This window comes from Mustela lutreola, chromosome 3 (genome assembly GCF_030435805.1).
Source record: "Mustela lutreola isolate mMusLut2 chromosome 3, mMusLut2.pri, whole genome shotgun sequence".
Lineage (NCBI taxonomy): Eukaryota > Metazoa > Chordata > Mammalia > Carnivora > Mustelidae > Mustela > Mustela lutreola.
In genome coordinates, this window is record NC_081292.1 from 147,937,573 (window position 1) to 147,943,902 (window position 6,330).

Sequence of the window (6,330 nt, forward strand, 5' to 3'; positions counted from 1 at the left end):
GTATATATGCTGTAAACCTTTGGTTTCCTTTCTCAAAAACAACAAGAAAAGAAAACAGAAAGGAAGTAGCTGGTTTTCTAATTGGCTTATTTATTGCGTATGTTGTAGGGGCAGCATGTATTTATTATTTATTCGGAGTCTTGCATCTGTTGAGTTTATCTTCTGTTTTATGCAGAAATCTTCAAATACTATTGAAAAGGGGGAATTTGGACATTAGCACAAGATGAAGCTTTTTGCTAGCCAAAAAAATCTTTCAATTCCATGGTGGCCTATACAAAAATGATCTCAATGCCCGAGAGTCTTTATAAGCTCACCACTGAATTTTTGATGCAGAGCTACAAGAAGATGCAGCATATATTTTTAGACTTTTCTCTATAGCTGAAATATTTTGTAATTTAAAAAGAGTAGGAAATAATTGATTATTACTTAATGTTTTCTAGAGGAGGAAAAAAAGGTCAAATAACAGCTCCAATACATTATAAAAGGGCTTCCTGAGCAGGCAGTGGCAGTGGGTGGGTGGAAGGGAGGATCATGAGGTAGGCTCTACCGTAAGTCTTTGCAACATAGAGATGAAAGCACCTTCTACCTGCATATATAGGGCATTGTCTAATAATGCACCAGAAAAAATGGAAGAAATAGGAATTGTGAGACAGTTTATCCTTTGGGAAGCTGGTAGACACAGCTTGACGGCAAAGTAAGGTCAGACTTCAGACTAAGAATGGGCAATAATTTTTTCATGTCTATTTCTTGCACAATTTCACTAGTGTCATCTATAAGGCATATAGAATGGTAAGATAGGATGTCCAAACTAGAGAAGCTGGTATATAACCATCGACAAAATTGCTTAGGTTGGAATGACCATCTGCAAGGGATGGAGGACATGAGGTTATCAGATCCCTGCCATCAAATGAGAAGAAGGAATCCAACTACAAGTAATGTAGGCTTAAAAATTTCTTGAAGCTGAATCCTAAGAAAGGAATGCTAATTCACATGAGCCGGATAATGGACAGTGAAAGAGCTCATTTTAATGGAAGATTTTCATCCACCTATTCCCAAGGTACTTAGAAATCCCACCCTGTGCTTAGCACTCTGTTAAAAACCATGGGGAGGGAAAGTAAAGAAAGAGACCAACAAACATGCCTATCGGCCCAAAGGGGTCAAGATAGCACCACTGGCAAAGCGTCTGCATGAAATCAAGAGCTAGAAGGAAACAGATTTTTAAAATATTTTCACTGAATAAAAAATTCCAACAAACACTCTTGCGAAGCTTCTTTTGGATCAAATGGAGGCTTACAACTAGTCCCAGTAGCATGCTCAGCATTCACGCCAAATAAATCACTGTAAGTAGACTCATGTTGCATTACCTTCTCCATCTCTTGGCACTGCGACCTGGATAGCTTCCAACAATACAATGTCTCTGAGCATTTGGGGGCAAAATGAAAAAGAGAAAGTTAGGCATCCTCCACCTGGGCATTAGTATGAAGTGGGAAGGCAGAGATATAGACTGGAACAAGCAGAAAGAGTTCTAGAACACTTAGAATCTATGAAGAGCATTTCAGATGGAGAGGCTGGAATGCCAACAAGTAGCAAGTAGAGCATACTGCCCAATAGATTTTCTTCCATGATGGAAATGCTTTGTATCATGCTGTCTCAGTAACTGCTAGCCATGTGCAGCTATTAAAAACTTGAAATACAGCTAGTGCGACAAAGCAAATGAATTTTTAATTTGATTTAACTGTAATTAATTAAAATTTAATTTAAAGTGACCACATGTGGCTAGTGACTCTATAGTGGACAATACAGCATTAAAAAGAACACACATATATAACATATGTAAGTATATGATATGGTACACAAGTCCACAGCTGTGGGAATTAGAAGATTAAGCTTTGACAAAAGGGGTTTACTCTAGAAGGACTAAGATACTAGAAAGGAAGAACTTTTGGGTTCCTAGACCCAATTCTAATATATGTGCAATTCTAATACATGAACATCGGTTGGGTATCTTACAATTAAACTCAATTCTGACACCATCCACCTGGAGAGAGCATCAGATCCCATGGGTTAAGGGTTCAATCTAGAAGACAGCCCCCCTACCCCCTGCCTCCCTGTTTCAGATGTCAATCATAAGCTCATGTTGTTACCTATACTTCTGACTGACTGATTATAAATCAGAGGTTTCCATGACCTCTTTCTTTTTTTGGTTCCAATTATTTGCTAGAGCAGTTCACAGAACTCAAAGAAACATTTTACTTATTAGATTACTGGTTATTATAGAAGAAGATAACTCAGGAGAAGCCAGATGAAGAGATGCATAGGGCAAGATGTATGGGAAGGGACATGGAGCTTCTATGCCCTCTCCAAACATGCCATTCTCCCAGAATTTCCATGTGTTCATCAACCCAGAAGCTCCTTGAATCCTGTACTTTTCGGTTTTTATGGAGGCTTCATTACATAATGATGATTGGCTAAATCACTGGCCATTGGCAATTGATTTCACCTCTCCAGTCCCCCTAAATTGGTAGGGGAGTACTTAAAGTTCTAACCCTCTACTCATATAGTTTGCTCCCCTACCAATTACCCATCAACCTGAGGACTTTCCAAAAGTCACCACATTGATATAAGAAAAGACATCTTTATCACGCTTACTATAGGAAATCCCAAGGGCTTTAGAAGATTTGTGCCAGCAATAGGGTCAAAGACCAAACATATACCTCTTGTTATAAATCATGGCATCAGAGAAGGTATTGCAATAAGCCAGGTGTGAGGTAATAAGGGACAGGTGGTAAATGAAAAGTGAAAAGAGAAATTGAGAAATGGGAATTGAAGACAAATGAGCAGGATAAATTAAACTAGCAGAGAGGACTCTCAGTCACTGCGTACAAGGTGTTGTCATTGTAAATAGAGGGCTTTGGGTAAGAAGTTGATTTAGCTGGAGGATAATGAACTCAGACTTAGGTAGTTGAAGAATGTCTAGGTGCAAGTTTTCAGGATAGGTTGAAAAACTGAGGACAGAATTCAATTAAAAAAATAAAATTTGAGATAAATAAGTCAGTACTGCCTATATAGAGTAAAAAAACATATGCCACAGCAAATGTAAGGGAATTTAAGTACTGTAGTAGTAAGAAATTCAGAGGATTAAAAAGGAGCACACAAAACAGAAAAAAGATTACATTCTTGTTCATTAAATTTACATTTTTTGCTTGGTCTTGATCTGCTCTCTCCCTCCTCTCTGGGTCCCTTTTCTAGCAGCTTTTAGGTTTCAAAAAAAATCTCAAACTTTTTGTCTAGACTTGGTTTTATCAACTGGATAATTAATTTTGGGCTTCTAACAGGTATTAAACTTCTAAGGCTCTTTTTCCCCCCCTTTAAAAGAAATTCTTTCTCTCTTTTTCTTCAAATATCTCTAAATATCTTTCTTTGGGTCATGTTGCACTATATTAATCTCTGCTTGCACTCTCGGTCCCTAAAAGAAGAAAGAGATAAGTTCAATATAACACTTATTCTTCCTACCAAATAAGTCACCAATTGTTTTCACTTCTTTGTAAAGCTCCTTGTTAGTGTGAAAGTTATTTTGCACATGAATATTTATTAAGCTATTCAAAGATGTTCAAAAGTATGAAAAAGTAAGCACCTTAGAATTGAGAATATGTGGTTTGTGGCACTCATAATTGAAATGCTACTGTGATTTCTATGACCATCAAGGATGTATTCATACCAGAAACAGCTGTGAGATCCTGTATGGAAATGGACAACATGAATCCAGACAGCATTCAGAGCAGTATTTTAGTATTGTGGATTCTGGAATGAGATACTTGGGTTTAAATCCCTGTTCTATTATGTACCAATGGTACATTTAACTTCTTCACCCTGTAGCTGTAAAATGGGAATTATGATAGTTCTTATGTTCTAAGATGGCTGTGGGTATTAAATGACAGTAATGTCTTTGGAGCTCTCAGCACAGTGCTTGGCTAGTACTCAGTGCTCCATAATACTATTTGCTTGCCAGTAGCAGCAGCCTGGGGCCTCTTGCTCTAGTCCAAGGGCAGACCAATGTTAGGACAAGGGGAGGCATTCAGGGACAACCTCAGAAATGAATAAGTCCTACAAAAAGACTATAGTTATAAACCGAAGAGCAGAATTCAAACATGTCTCAGTAAAAACACAATTGCTGTTTGCTGTTCCTGGATATATAGATCTTTTTAGAGACAATGACACATATATATCCCACAAATTTTCAATTTTACTTTTGAACATGAAATATTTTAAAAGCCTGTGTGTGTGTGTTTGTGTGTGTGTGTGTGTGAGAGAGAGAGAGAGAGAGAGAGAGAATGGGAGAAAGAGAGTATCTGTGAAACCCCTGGTTTTTGTTTTTTCTTTTATTGGGCATAACTTGAATTTCCTCTCCTATTAGAATTTCAAATATATTTCAAGACACAAGGAAAAAAAATTCTCCTAACACTTAAAATAAAGGTAAATGGAAAAGAGATTAGATCTTAAATCATAAAATCAGCTTGATCAGAAATAGGAATATTTTATATCACCTTTATCATTAATAAAAAAATTCTGACATCTAATCAAGGTTGGAATCAGAACATTTTGATTAATTTAAATGTTTGCTCCTGACATGTTTTCTCAAATGGGGGGAGGGGAAGAGGACTGCATGTATTATGATGCATTACCATGCTTTAGAGCAATTTGTCTCATAGCATCCAATAAATGACTTACATTGACATAAAACAAGTTAGTGCACTATTAAGTACCATAAATCATCATATTTGGTAGTTGGTATAGATGAGAAACATTAATGGAGCTTGAATTTGTTTCAGGTGTTTGAAACTCATTGCATTCACTCACCACTACACATTAAACAGACAGAGAAATATCTTTCCAAATAGGAAAATGCATTAACTATTGGGTTTCCATACATAATATAGTGAGTACTAAGCAGGTTCTAAAATAAGGGTAGATTTCCGTGTCTAAAAGTTGGTTGATGTCCAGGATGAGAGGACTAGGATAGCTGTAACTATTATGATAACCATATCCATTTTGGATTGTCAGGGCCTGACTTTTCTCCATGCTAAATATCCTGAATTTGAACTCTGACAAGTCTCCAGACTTCTAAGTTCAGATGAAGGACTCTGAGGAATAAAAAAGGGCAATTATATTAAAGAGGGTGTTGCTGTATCAGTCCCGAGGCTCAGTTCACAGCGAAGAAGACCGGAAAGGAGAGCCTAGGGAGTTGAGGAAGTTAGCTACCAAAAGGCCTAGTCCAAAACAGAAGGAAAACACACACACACACACACACACACAAACACAAAACTTCCTAAGTAATTGAGAAATCCATCAAAAGACTATATCCCCTGAAAAGAGGGTGACCATTTTGAAAGGGCTCATAATGTATCATAGAGATCGAATTTTGCTGTCAAATCAGCATCAAAAATGCAAAGATAACTATAGTTCATGGAGTTTGCATTCAAGACAAGAGATAATTTGAGTTTCTTGAATTTGAGATAATTAGTTGAAGGAATATAGGTCAAGATAAAAGTAAGGGTCTAGAGGCGCCTGGGTGGCTCAGTTGGTTTAAGCATCTGTTTTTGGCTCAGGTCATGGTCCCAGGGTCCTGGGATCCTCCCTCTCCCACTCCCCTTGCTTGTGTTCCCTCTCTCGCTGTGTCTCTGTCAAATAAACAAAAATCTTAAAAAAACAAAAACAAACAAACAGACAAAAAACTAAAGGTCTAAACAACAGCAGCTTTGACTACAGTAAAAACAAGACAGTGACTCTACTCTCTACCCTGAAAATGTAGTGAAACTCGGTGAGTGAAAATGAGATATAAATTTAATCCAAACCTAACTGTAAGGCTGTCTACATACTCAAATTCTGAACTACTGATTAGGCTTCTTAAATTCTCCTTGCCAAGAAAATAATTAACTGCAGAGAACCCGAGATTATAGGCAGAGAGAAATGACTGAAACATTCAAGGTTTTAGAAGTATAAGGGTGTGAAGCTAAGGACTACATTCTACAAGCGAATATAAAATAATAATCTGTTAGGTTTGGAAAAACTCAAACAAAAGAGACCATGATCCTCCACTCCACAGTGCTAAGGCCTCAACAAAGATCAAAACAATTATTTAACTTTTTATTTTGAAGTAACTTTAGACTTATTGAAATGTTATAATACTACAGAGAATTCTCATATACCAATTGTCCAGCTTTCTCTAATGTTAATATCTTTTTTTTAAAAAAGATTTTATTTATTTACTTGACAGAGAAAGAGAGAGATCACAAGTAATCAGAGAGAGGGGGAGAAGCAGGCTGAGATCCA